Here is a 15,291-nt window from a genome sequence, read left to right on the forward strand (position 1 = left end):
TTGTCTGGTTTTATCCAATTATGAATGATATATTGTCATTTCTAGGTTGGGCACAAGCTTTTGATTGCTCCAGATTTTGATCTCAATTACAATGATGTAAAAGCCAGAGTAACTCTGTTGAATTGTAATGAAGATATTTTGCATTTGCATTAAAGTAATTGGGAGGAAAATATATCTCAAGACATTGATGATTTCTTTTTGCGGAGATAAATGCGTGAACATGTTAAATAAATTAACTTAGTCTATCTTATTTGCAATAGTTCCTGCAGAAGATAGGTCGAGTAGAATAGCCTTCAATGCTATAATTTTGTTGTCTAATATTATATATTTCTAAAAGGCTTTTGCACTTATGCTGACTATGAATTAGACTTCCAGAATGCTGTTCACTTTTGCAGAGCTCCACTGCAGAACCTTACTAGTAGGAAAACTCTATGCAACCTCTCTTGTTTGTATATGCAGAACCTTTCTGGAGTGATGCCAAATATAAACAGTGTGCTGGGATAACTGGCTTAGGTGTCTTTAATTAAATAAGGTGCTAAAAATAATGGGGTTAAGTACAAACCAGATAAGAGAAGGAAAGAAAGTTCTGTGATAACTGGGGGCTATTCTGTCTGTTGTAAATATGGACTGTATAAATATACCTTAAAGTGAGTTCATATTCTTTGGAGCAGTGAAAATGCTGCAACCCTGCTCTCCAGATTGGGAAAAGTCTTAACCCTTTCTGTATAGTGCCAATCTATCTTTGACTAATAAACAATGGATGAGCTGAGCTACTTGATGTCTCATTTACTCATTAATCAATAATATCCAGCCAACAATTTAAAGGTGAACACAAGGAAAACATGTTTATTATCTTGCTAACAGATTAAACAGTTATTTTTTTCTCTTTGAAATTTACAATTTTTATGCACTGCTTTCCCTCAGTATCTTGGGAAAACTCATTTAATGGGAAGTAACTTCACTAATGCCATTGAAATGTAAATAACTGAATTGTAATTTTGGGTACCACTAATATGCCAATTTATGCCCCATCTCTACCCTTCATGCTATGAGACAAGCAAGGCAGCAATTACAAAGCAAACAGAGAGAGAGAAACACCTCACCCAGATCTCTGGGTACAAGTAGTTCAGAAGGACAGCAAATGTGGGGCTGCAAAGCAGAGGTACATGATAGGGAAGAGGCAGTAAGGCATTACTGGGGAACTTGTTAGCGAATTTTGGAGTAACAAAATGTAGGTGGTCTTTTGGTCAAAAAGGCAAGAGATGTCAGGTCAACATTTTGGAGAAGAAAATTGGAAGTGGTCTTATCAAAGGCAATGACAGAGGACAAGGGAGAGCTGTAGGAATCAATATAAGCAAGGCAAGAGCATAAGAGGTCTTGGGGGCAGGAAAAGGGGAACATTCAGTAATTTAGGGGAAAGAAGGAGAGCAGAGGAAAACAGCCCTCTGACAGGGGACATGCTTCTCTTAGAGCTGCCAACAAACTGTGAGCTGGGGCTACAGCACCTGTATTTGGCCCTTTTTTCCAGCCTATGGAACCAGCAGAGCCTCCCTTGTTTCTAGGATGTGGATAGAGAGGAGAGAATCTATTATTCTTTCCTCTGATACTCATAGCTTACCAGCTGAGAAGCAAAGTCTAGTTGGCAGGGGCTTCAACAGTATTCGGGAGAGTGGTATCTTTCACCTGTGTTTTCTCCACTATTCAGCTTTCTTGCACTCAGCTGGTTTTCGCTCAGACCTCACTGTTTATTTGCATGACTCTTCCGGGCACTAATGTCACTAGGAGGTAGGGCTTGCGTCTCTCTCATTGTTTTATTTTTCCATGAGAACAAAGGTCTGACACACTATTTGTAAAAATATTTATTTTATAATTGTAACAGAAACAATGATACACAGTAGTGGGAAATACTGGCACACAACTCATGGTTATACAGATATGAATTTAACTGATTAAGATCAAAGCATATTTTATGGGCTTTTCTTATAAAACTCACAGAAATGGGTTTCTAATGAAAATCCACAATTTTGTTTAAAAATATAAACAGCATTTTTAATTAATAGAACAGAAATGTTTCTTCATTAATAGTGAATTGAATAAATTGAAAGAAAAGTCCAAACTCAAAAATATCTTTTTAGGTCACCCTTAAACCCCTTTACTCAGAAATTGCAAAAACTGTGTTTCAGGAAAAGGCTATGATCACATAGTTCTTCCACATCATTACGAAAAAACCACAAGCTTTTATCTCTGAGTAGCCTTTTAAACAATACGTTCGTTCTCAAACATTTCTTTTTAAATGAGACAGTTGGTCAAGAGAAGTGTCACTGTTGAAGTTCCAGGTGTTTTAGATTTCTTTATATTTACACTGTCTACATAAACATGAATGTGTCTTAACATGGCACCCTCTGCATCCTAGTTGCTGTCATGGGGGAGGAAAGGGTGCCGCTAAGGAGGGAGGGAGAAGTAACAATTTCAAGGCATGGTTCTCCTTCCCCTAAATCTGTGAAAGCCCAGTTGTGAATGTTCCTTAGAATTTGTCCACTACAGGTCTGAAAGGAGTAGAACAGTGGTTCTCAAACTTTTGTACTGGTGACCCCTTTCACACAGCAAACCTCTGAGTGTGACCCCCTTTATAAATTAAAAACACTTTAAAATATTTAACACTATTATAAATGCTGGAGGTGAAGTGGGATTTGGGGTGGAGGCTGACCTCCCCACGTAATAACCTCATGACCCCCTGAGGGGTCCCAACCCCAGTTTGAGAACCCCTGGAGTAGAATCAGGACTGAATTGTATTTGGGTGGATCGGAGGGAGGGGGCACTGGGTGGTCTTTGTCCAATCTGATACAAATTCATATTGATTGTACCAGTACTAACTTGCACTCATTTCTCCTACATCCTGTGAATCCACCTGCTCTAAGGAGGATCTGGAGGGCAGCAGTGTTTCTCCCCTGAAGGCCTAGTGACAACATAGAGACCTAGGATCTCTGAAGGCTTTGGCCATTGACAAAATGGCTGACCTGAGAGCCACAAGGATTTGGAGGAGCTAAGGCAGAACCCCCCTGCCACTTTCACCAGGGATTTGCCCTGTGGAAATACTTCCCCATGGAAGAATGTAGAAGGAAGCTCTAAGAAAAAGAATTCATGGAGTTTTCTAGCACTTACATGGGAAAAACCTACCTGGAGATCTAAATAAGAGTCCAGTTAAAGTGCCTCAAATGAATGTGCTTTGTGGAAAACTCATTTGCCTCTGAAGGGGAACTCAGTAGTTGTATCACTGCAGAAATCAAGATGGAAGTAAAGTACACCTTGTCTTTCACTGACTCTTGACTCTACATCACAAAGTGTCTTTTTTTGAGTTATTGAATACTGAATGCCTGAATCATCATGTTAGTAATGCAATTTTATGCTGCTATAACACCATTAAATTGAAAAACAGTAAAAATGGAGTGATGCAATGGTATATTGGGCCTTGAGAATATTCTCAGTGTCCTATATCACATAGTGTAATTGTAATGCCAACTAAGTATATGCTGATGTATTATGAACATTCACATATTCTCTAGCTCCTTAAACTTTTTTTTTTGTGACTTTTGTGTGACAGAGTACACAGTATTGTAATAATATTTGTAGAAAGTGTGCTTTGTAAGGTATCATTTGAAAACTCATAATTTGCTGGTCAGTATTGTCTTGGTAAAATACGTGGAGCAACATTTTATGTGAAGTTATAAGATTCTCCTGTATGGTATTATTAACACATGTTCCGAACTTCTCAGACCTGCCCCAAAAGAAATTAGTAAACAGGTCTGTCCTAAACAAAGGAATGTGTGCTCTGCTTAATTTGCATTTAAGCAGTAAACAGAGTCATCAAGTAGGAAGGGAATAAAAAGTAGTTCCAAACAGGTGAAAAAGCAGCGGGGAACATCTTTCCATATATACTCTTTGGATCTTGTATCTCAGCTAGGATGTTTTTCAAGAGGGGGACTGAAACTATAAAAAGGAGGTTTAAACACCCCAAGAAACTCCCCCTCCTATTCCCTACTTCACTGCACCTGAAGAGACAAAGAAAGCAGTGGTTGGATTTAAGTTCCCTCTAAGCTGTGTGGCCAGGCAGCCACCCAGCAAGTTATCAAGTGCCGTGCACTTCAGGTACCCCTCCCCCAAACTGCTGTGCTGCTCCTGCCCTCTGCCATGAAGCCTCTTCCAGGAGCCTCCTGCTTGCTATGCCAAGTGGGGGGCAAGAGGGATGCTTATGTCAGGTTGTCCCCCGCCACCCATCCTTATCTCTTGGGGAGGGGGGGCAATGTGACAGGGCTCAGGAATGGGATGGAGAGAGCTTGCTGGTGGCTGCTGCTGTGTCTACTTTGAGTGCCGATCTACTTAAAAGGGCAATGTACAGCAGCAAATCATAGGCCTGAAAAGAAACAGTAGCACTCAGGATTTTAGTGAGGCTCCACCATTTGGGCTGCATTTTGCCATCATCTGAAATTCTGTGCTTTAATTAGTTTCTATCTTTTTTCCATTGTGAATATAGTCATAACACTGTAAATTGAGTGTAAACACAGAGCTGCCTCTGGTGGAGAGAGAGAGAGATGGGTCCTCTGTAGAATAAGAAAAAAAGACCCCTTTCAGTGCGGAATGCAGTCTGGGAGATGTGTTCTCCCATCCTGGATCCATGTTGCCCAGGACTGAGGCAATGGCCTGACTTCTATATCGGTGTGCAGCTCCATGTCAAAGCTGTCAGCCAGGACTCCACATTTTGGGCATATAGATACTTTAAGTTTTAGTGCCCTGACTATAACTCAGAATGGGAGGAAGCCACTCCACTTCTCCCAGAACTCAAGGGGATGCTGTATATACACACTTCATCCTCAATATCATCCTCCTGTGTCCATGTATACACAATGGGGCTTTAAGAAAAAGCACCATATATAGTGTGAGAGTTAGCAATATCGATTACCTGAAAGATGCACCAGGGCCACTTCAGTCCACGGGGGAGTCCTTCCAATGTGAATATACTTAAAGGGGCAATGCGTGTCTCTGTCCCACACACACTGTGTGTGTGTCTCTCTCTCCTTCTCTCTCTCACACACACTGTCTTTCACACTTAACTCCCAACACATATTTGTTATTTTTGTTATTTCTTGATACTTCCTGCAATGCACATATATTCTCTGTAATTTCGAAGTGCAATTGTTTAAATTATTTGACTGATCTATGCATTTCATAATTTTTATTTCTCTTACACTTAAATTTAATTCTTTGAGTAGTGAGTTCTAAAATGCCTAACCTGTACTGGTTGTAGTAATTATCCCTATGGTAACTTTTAAAAAACATATATTATATCTAGGTTTGCTTTTTTTACTGGTGGTGCACATCCGCACATTATCTCGATAATTTGGCATATAATTCCAGTAGAAGAATAAAGGACTTAAAATATCTGTACTGTCCAAGAGTGAACTGGGCAGTACAGGACATACATTTCTGGGAGAAAATCTGGGACGGGGGGTGTGAATTGAGGTCAGCCTGCAGTATAACCATGGCTGATGTGAGCCAAACTGTAGCCCAAGTGTGGCTGGCAGGCTGCAGTTACACACAGACAGTCAGGGTATGACCTGCATACTGGAAGAGTGTTTGTGAGTTGCCAAGGTATTGTAAAGCACTCAAGGTTGCAGGGCAGGGGTGACCGCTCCCCAGTGATCTGGACTGTAACCTGGTAAACAACAACTTCAAGTTATAAGGTTTCTTAACTCGCCAAAACAGTCTGCACTGCCACAAATTAACAAATCAGAGAAAAAGGAAAAATTAGTTTTCAGTTCTTACTTAAAAAATGGAAACAGCCCATAAGCTTCTCTGAGTGTAGAGTTTTAGGGAGAGGGAAATAAATTACTTTAACAAAGGACATTCTGTATGGTGTGTTTGGTACTGGTGTAAAAAAGCATTCAAGAACTTCAGTTAACACCTCGACATCTGAAAGAAGTGACTAGAGGCAGGGAGACATCAACATCCCACGGGGCTTGATAGTGTAGGTTAAAAAGAGTGCATTGACTTGAATATGGAATCTGACTGGTAACCAGTACAACTGAGCTAGAGCTGGATTTTAGCTATTATGCTGTTTGCTGCCTTTGAGACCTAGAGCAAGAGCATTATTAATAACCTCCTGTCTGATAACTTGAATGGAGGGAGGACAGCACAGTGGTACTTTGATAGTCTAAATGAAACATAGCAAAGTCAGGCATAAGGATTTCTACATTAAATCCATCCAACTTCTCTGCCATGGAATCAATAAAAAGTCCACTTCCAAACTGGTTTAGATGCATTGGAAAGCAATATTTGGATGTATGTTTTGATGGTGATCCCTATCATATGTATTCACACATGTAGCAGAGATAGTTATTGTTTGCTCAAACAACTATATATCCCAAAATTAATTAATACAACTGCTGCAACAGTAAATAGGGTTCTATGAGCAGCTTGAACTGAAAAATGAAGACATTTAACCAATGTCAGAACTGACAGTGAACCAAAAAAGGCTTATTTCTAGTTGAAGAATGCTTCAGTATAAATTCAGCTTTTTCTCTAAAAACTGCCTTTAAGATACATAGTAAAACTTCTTAGAATAAGTACTTGATTGACTGATGAGCACTGTAAGAGGGAGAGTTCATGAACCAAAGAGTTTCTATCTAACAGTTTAAAATGGCAACTTCATTATCTTGCAGCACAAAAAATCCTCCTCCTCCAGAGCAATAAAAACTTTTAGCAAGAAGTCCTCTGTAAAAGGGTGTATATCATAACACTTCCACATCCCTGAAGGATTAGAGATATTTCACTGAACCTCTAATCTCTCCACCTTGCAATTTGCCAGTGGTGTGATTATCTTCTGATATCCTCCATAATCAGGTTTTATATCTAATACAACTGAAATGTTTATGACATTACTTTTTCTACAAACAAACTTATTTCCACTCCCCACTGACTCCTTGTTCTTTAAACTACAGAAACAACAGATAAATGCTGATAAGCTTTTTGTAGACTGAGTGTATGTATGCAGCATATCTGAGATCTTCTTTGTATAAGTGTTCTGCCAATGTAGTTTTCCTTCATCCTCCATTTATTTTTTAAATCTTCTCACTGAGTTTAAGCACCCTTGTTATTCTTGTATTGATTTTTTTTTAATCTCAGCTGGTACAATGATGAAATGATTCAAACTCATCTGTTGAGTGCAAAATGTTTTTTCATGTAAGTCTGTGTATGAAAAATGGAAAGAAAAAGTTGAAATGATTGCTTAACACACTAATGCTTTCTGCCTTAGTTCACTGATCCTCTACTCTCTGTTGCCACAACTTTAAATCCCATTGGGGGTTCGAGCTCAGAGACTATAGTGAATTTCTGAATTTATATTGTGCTATCATAGAGGTCATTTTTCTTAGTGATAAGGAGCATGATTGCTTCTGGAGTGAAAAGGAAAAAAGAATTGGTAACATTTTACAGTCTTTGAGTACAGCAACCCATTACTGACTGAAGAGCAGATATGAGCAGAGTTTGCTCCTTGGTGAATGTGATATTACTCCATTTCCATCTTTCACAACTGGTGTATCAGCAACTGTGTATTGGCAGAAGACAATAGGAGTAATGAAAATGTGACAGACAGGAGTGATGGTAAGACTCAGAAATAAAGTTCTGCCCTTTCATATTACCTGGGTCAGAGTTTCAAAAGGTTAATACACTTGTCATATGACATGAGCCAGTATCCACTGACTCCAATGCTACTGTCAATAAGGACAAATAAGGAAAATCATAACAAATAACACATATTTTTAGGGATGATTTTGTTCTTATAACAATCTTGCACTGATATAATGCCATTATCTTAAATGGACTTACTCTTATACTGCTGAGATCAGATTAATTTCCATTGATTGAAAAATGAACATTTCGTTGTAACTGAATTCACCATGAACAAAATAATACAAAAATCTTGAACCAAAAATTTTAGTTGGTAATGAATAGTGATGAGATCCCAAAAAGTTTCATATCTTTATTTCAAAAATCTGGAATCCAATTTGCTTTATGGGCCTGATCTGGTGACCAATGAAGTCAATGGAAAAAAATTCCTAATTTACATTGATGGCCGCTGGAACAGGCTCTAACTATTAGATTCATTCTTATTTACAATATTATATATTGACTTAAGTAAAGAATCATTCTTTAAAAACAACCTTGTACTAGAAAATCATTCAGAAATCTGTATCTGAAATGAAAATTAACTGTGAGATTATCTAGCAGAGAGAAATGGAGATTGCATATGACTGAGGAAAAGTGTCTGTGGGAACAGGCACAATTATATTGTTTGCTGTAGGTTTGCATTTTAAAGAATTTAACTTATTGGAAAAAAACTGCATTAGCTTCAGATTAGAGGTTTAGAGGTACATTTTTAGCAAACTGCACACTCTGGAAGATGATTAACCATTTTGCATTGTTCCATTAAAATTTTTAGATGCTTTAAAAGAGAGAGAAAATTGCTACCCTATTAGGGCTGCTAACTTTCTAACTGCACAAAACCGAACTCCCTTGCCCTGCCCCTTCCTGAGGCCTCGCCCCTACCAGGCACCTTCTCTGCAGCCCTGCTCCATCTCACCCCACTGCTCGGTCTCCCCCACCCTCACTCACTTTCACTGGGCTGGAGCGGGGGTTGGACAGCAGGAGGGGTTTGGGGTGCAGGAGGGGGCTCCAGGCTGGGGCTGAGGGGTTTGAAATGCAGCAAATAAAGTAACTAATGGACCTAGAGGCCATTATTTCAGGAAAGGAATGGAAAATCAGGGAGGTACAAAAAAAGACTGTCACTTTTTTTTTTCAAGTCCTAAGTCCTGAATCAACAAAGTACTTAAGCATTTGCCTAACTTGGAGCATAAATGAACCTCACAAACCTGAATAATACAAGTCTTAATTGGCATTTAGACTGAATTGTAGCCATATATGATGGAGAGAATGTAGATGTGTATGTGCATTGTATTGGGAAAATAAAGCATTTGATTCCATACTGCACAATTTTTATTTGAAAACTTAATTCCCAGGTGTGTATATGAACATTTATATGGATAGTAAACTATCATAAAGTAAAGTCTACAATAAATGAGACTATTCTGAGGTGGAACTTTGCAAGGTTTAGAGCTAAACTTCCTTAATGATCTGTCAATAGTATGTGCATTAAGAAACACATCCTTTTGCACAGCCTGAATAAATGGCTACTCCATTAATCGTTACTGTAGAATGGCAAAAGAATTGATCCATGCATTTAAAGCTAATAAACACAGAGAAATAGAACCTGAAATTAGATATTAATTTGGAGAGAGAGACTTGGAAAGACACACAATGAAACCGGTATAATGGAGATGAACGTCTGATTTGCTATATGGTAGCCAAAAAAATCCCAGGCCCTATTCTAGACTTGAAGATGTAGAGGCATCACACAAGAGTCATTCCAGATATGGCACTGGTGAGATAGCAAACACACAGTAAGATGTCAGCAAATCGGAAGGAATTCAGAGAACAACAACAACAAAAAATGGATTAAGCAGCTAGATATTGATATAGGAGGGGGGAAATAGACTAAGTGATAAATATGTATAGCTTGGCTAAATTACAGCTGAGTGGGGGAGAGCGGAAGGGCAGGGACATACTAACCAAGTATGTGAAGGGTGTAAACAGCAATTAAGTAGAAGGATTGTTTAACGGGGTCCAAGGGAGTAGGGATAATAAATTAAAAATTAGCCAAGGAAAATCTAAACTGAAAATAAGAACAAAATTCCTAATAGTGAAACCTATTAGACTGAAATAATCTCCCAATGGAATTGGTGGAAATCATATCACTAGAGCCATTTAAAACAAAGTGTATAATTCAAAACACTAGAAATATACTGTAGGGGCAGTCCTAAAGGGGCCACACTTGAATAGATAGAGAAGCTGATCTAATAGCCCTATTTCCTTTTCTAAAATCAATGATTCTGTAATAGAAAAAAAATCCTCCATCCCCCGCCAAATAAATCCCAACACAGCAGCTAGAATGACTCCAGTATGGAGTAATTAAATGGAAGAAAAAATATTTATATATAAAAATAAACCTCAGAGTTACTCATTCTACTACGGGGTCAGCAACGTTTGGCACGCGGCTCGCCAGGGTAAGCACCCTGGCGGGCTGGGCCAGTTTTATTTACCTGCTGACGTGGCAGGTTCGGCCGATCGTGGCCCCCACAGGCCACGGTTCGCCGTCCCGGGCCAATGGGGGCAGTGAGAAGCAGCGCTGGCGAGCGATGTGCTGGCCGCGGCTTCTCGCTGCCTCCATTGGCCTGGGACGGCGAACCGCGGCCAGTGGGGGCTGCAATCGGCCGAACCTGCCGCATCAGCAGGTAAATAAAATTGCCCCGGCCCGCCAGGGTGCTTACCCTGGTGAGCCGCGTGCCGAACGTTGCCGACCCCTGTTCTACTAGTTAGTGCACCCAACAGCAAGTTTTAAGGAATGACTAATTTTTTCCAGTATTACAATTCAGACTAAAAGGGAAATTCCTTATAAAAAGTTATTTGCAGTGATCAAAAGGTAATAGAGTCCTTGGAAAGAGAATGAGGGAATTCCTCCAATATATTTTATTACCTTTCCTGTGGATAGTATACTGGATACTAAGCACTATGAATGTATGCCGATTGCCTAGCTATATTTTTTCCCCTCTCTTTGAAAGTCAAATCGCTACAGCCATACTGTACTGCGGCCTGTGTACTAAAACTGAACAAAAATTAGTCAAAATTGAATGTTCAATATATTGATCAAACCCCAAAGGAAAAATTGCAAGTGAAGAAGACCCTCATCTCTTTAGAGGTATCAGCATACCACAAGGACAACTAAGCTCTAAGAGCAGAAACACGTGTACCTAGAAATGAGGTAAATTATCTGCTAAATAGAAAATTCTGATTCTCATTCTGAATATGTTGCCTTAAAGCAGGGATATTCAACATTTTCGTTATATGGACCACATTTTAATAGAGTTTCTCATTGACTTTTCCCTACCATTCACCATGCGCAACATCCCTTAGCAATTATAGTGTGATGCTCCTCAAGTTGTGAGGCACCTCACAACTATTTGTCTTCAGTGTGAAACAGTCTGCTGCATCTCAGTTCCCTGAATTCAGAAGCCTCTGGCACCATATGCCTGCCATCCAGGTCTCCTCAGACCTCACTCTCTCAGTTCAGGATAGCTTTTCTGCAGAGCTAGCTGACTTTTCAATCAAATAAGGATCAAAAATGTTCACAAATCACGCCCCTCTACCCAGGGTGTTCCTCAGTGAAACGAATAACAATATGTCCTTTTGCTTCTCCTTATATTTCCCAATGTTCATTCTCTTTGTTCCTGGAATCAGGATTGCCCCTGGAGTTCAGATTCCAGTGTGCTTTTCCCTGTTGGTTTTATAGCCCCCATCAACCTGTTTTTCCTCTTGACTTCATATGCAAAAGGAGTTTCCTTTGTGTTGGCTTTACATTACTTAATTTACATTAGAGACAGGGATATTTGAACAGTTGATAGCAATATGTTAGATGTAGTGAGTTTGTCAGGCCTGGTAGGAGTTGCTGTAACAGAACTTTGAACCCTTTGCCAGTTATCACTGAGGAATTCTTAGGAACACATATAGCAATTGCTTACATGGAAAATATTAGAAAAGTATTTTTAGCTACCTTTAATGTGATGCAGCAGCTGGAAACAACTCTCTTCGTAGGCCTACCAGCTAGTGCTGTGCACTAGACCACAGTTTGAGAATCACTGCCAGAAAGGATAGTTTTGCTTGTTCAGCCAAAATTACTTTCTATTGCTTATTTCTTTTATTTTGTTTCTCAAATATATTTACAACTGAAAACCATATGGCCAAAACATGCTTAGCATAGAGAACAAGATATATATGATGATGAGAAGGGGTGGTTTACCACTATGAATTTTAATAACTAAGAGGGGTATTTGAACAGACAAGAGCTGGAGAGGGCTGATTTTTGGTATTCTGTTGATATATTGGCTTAACAAATGGTCCTCTAATTCGTTGGAAAAGATTGTCCTGTACAAGTCAGTTGTGCCGATATGATTTTGACCCTGAATGATCTAACTCATGCTGAATTTCTTAAAGAAGCTCTTGAGGAAGATGAAATGATAATCCAGAGAAGAGGAGTTCCACATGGACAGCAAGGAAGAAAAAAGACAAAGCCTCGTCCCCCCATTAGTTACATTCTGAAAATGCAGTTGTTTAAAGCAAAGATTTACAGACATGGTAGGAGAGGAAACAGATACGGTGGTCAGAGAGAAATCAGAAAGTATGTGCTATAGTTAGTGTTCTGTCTAGAAAGAGGAAGAGAAGCATGGGAATTACAGTAAGTTAGAGCAGAGACCGAACGTCTGTCAGACTAATATTTGTGAGCTTGGGTGCCAAAAGTTTGGCATATTTCAGCACCTATGTAAAAGTGGGTTGATTTTTTTTTAAACGTGGTGAGCCCCAAGTGGGTTCCACTCCTTGTGAAAGGCAGACAGTGTATACACCACTATTCTTCCTCAAGGGCTCCCGGAAGCCAGTTAAACATTGTTGCTTGGGCTTCATAGGAAGATACCCAGCTCCACAGTTAAACAGACTCAATCAACTTTTGAATTTTATAAGAACCACTGTATTTAGTTCCCCATCTATCATCTTGAAACTATACTTTTTATATATTTATTTTCTTGCTTTATATTTCATATATTTATAGACGAATCACTTATTTTAATACTAGGAATAAGATTATAGTAATCATATCTTTGACTAATGCCTACTCTGTATCAGTAAGATACTTACAGAGAATGTATCTATTTATTTATGCATTCATTCAACCATCCATCTAGATTTTTATACCATGCCTATCTTGGCAGTACTTAGGATGCATAATGACCTTTCTGTACTTCCACTATAATAATAAATCCTAAGTAGTAGTAGTAATAATCTTCCAAAGAAACAAAAATATATAAAAAGTTTAGTTTTATTTCATTGATAGAAAAGGGCTAGGAGTTTAAGGTTATTCTCAGCTCAAATATTGCCCTAAATTTAGTGTTTATTAAACAAGCTTTCATAAAGCTAAAACCCAATAGAAAAGTGTCCATGTTTAAAAAAAATTGCAAAATAAACAGGTATTTTAATCATTCATGCTGTGTTTGCAAGCCATGAGAACTTAAAAAGTAAAACTGACTATCAACATTACAATTGACACTCATTCATTCATTCTATCATCCAAACAGAGAAAAAATTAACAGCAAAGTAATCAAATAGCATAAATAATAAATAAATAATGCCAGTACAGTGTAAGCAGGATTGTTAAAATTATTTATATGTAGTTGTTAGTAATGGCACATATGCATATATCAATTCATTTAAAATATGGTTTATAATATATTGTCAATTTTTATGTTGTCCCTTTAAATCTAAATCACTAATAAAAAGAAAATAGGGTTTTTTTTATACTCCACTGTTTTGTTCTAGTACACTTTCCGTGATAACCCAATGAACTCAAAGATTGAATGTGCTGTCCTTCAGGTGATGCTACCTATTAGTCCATTTTCTTCACAAAAGATTTTTTTCCCCTACACATAAAGGTAAAACCCAAAACTCTCTCTCTAACTTCCCTTAATCCCTTCACTACCTTGATAACCTGCCCTGCAGTGTTGCTTCTTTATCATACTTGGAAAGAAAGCTTTTCATCTGCGACTTTACATGACACCAAAATTGCAACTCAAGCCCATGCTATAAAACTGACACTATAATACATGAAACATCAGTTATTGAATGAGTAAAGGAATTGTGAAGCAGAATCTGTTATTGAAGGATTCTGCCCGGGGTGCCCAAGCAAACCAGCCCTGACCCCATAGTGGATAGCATTACCTGGTAAGGGGTATAGACAGGGCATCTTTGTGATTATATGATTCATTGTATCCCATGACAGCTTTTGTCAGAAGGGCTCATATGAACACAACTTTATACAAGCATTGCTGCTCTCCCTTTTAGGTTACCTCCACTGCTGCAGGAGCATGTTATTTACCCACCGCATGACACCAATGAGTTAGATGGAGACCTATGAGTATATGTTTATGGTTGACATGTATGTAACTGCATGCAACTGTATAACCATTAATTTAGTTCCCTATTCTGCAGCCTTTGCTCACATGGGTAGTCTTATTGAAGGGATACTGTTTCTTCAGTGCTTACAGGCAAAAATTGAAGAGAGATGTTTTCCCTAAAGGTTCCAGTTGTTACAAGAAGTTTATAGTTGAACTTTTTAAAAAGCAAACAAGTGCAACTATTGATACAGTTTGTCATCTTAAAATTATGATTTAAAGATGCAAGGGAATGGTAAATTCACTTGGGTTTTCATTTGTTTCGTTTTAATTTTGATTATATTTTAATATTAGTTTTGTACAAAGTTCTTTTTTTTTTAAACAATAGACTTTTTAAAAAAAAATGCATTTCAATAGTGGCTGAACCAGACATTCCTATAATCTGTAAATCAGTGATTCAATAGGTGCCATTATCTCCAATAAAAAGTTTTGTACAAGAAAGAAAGAAAGAAAGAAAGAAAGAAAGAAAGAAAGAAAGAAAGAAAGAAAGAAAGAAACCATCATACCACAATTCATCTATCCCAGACATCTACCACTCTTCTATTCCTTGTCATGTAGTCCTTTCCTTTTCATTTTGTTTACTTGTTTTATAAAAGAAGAGTTTGTCAATAGCAGCAATTTAGGAGCAGTGGGAGTTATGTAATCAACATATTATGCAAATAGAGGAAGCATAAGAGACTTCTACAAGTTGTACAACTCTGCTGAAAGCTTTTATCAGTATTAGTGGGAATAAGCTGGTGAGCCCAATGGAACATTTTTACAGAACACAAGATTTTTCATGAAACTCACAGAAAGTAAAACTATAATTTGACCTACCTCTAAATTTAAATATCTCTGTTCTACCAACTACTAAGAAGTTTGGCACTTGTTCTGAAATTTAGACAGCAGAGTGTGCATGCATTTTTCTTTCAGCAGTGTTGTTGTTTTTTCCTCATGCAGTATAGCTTTTAACATCTTTCTGACTTTGCATGTCACACTTCTCTATGAGAAAATATGATCTTCAGTTTTATTATGACAGGAAAATATTTTGCATTGGAATATGCTTTGTTACTAATTATAAATAAGTGCTCTCATACAGGAACTTAAGGAGAAACATTTACACTGATAGGTTTCAGAGTAGCAGCCC

Source organism: Chrysemys picta, chromosome 5, assembly GCF_011386835.1.
Source record: "Chrysemys picta bellii isolate R12L10 chromosome 5, ASM1138683v2, whole genome shotgun sequence".
Lineage (NCBI taxonomy): Eukaryota > Metazoa > Chordata > Testudines > Emydidae > Chrysemys > Chrysemys picta.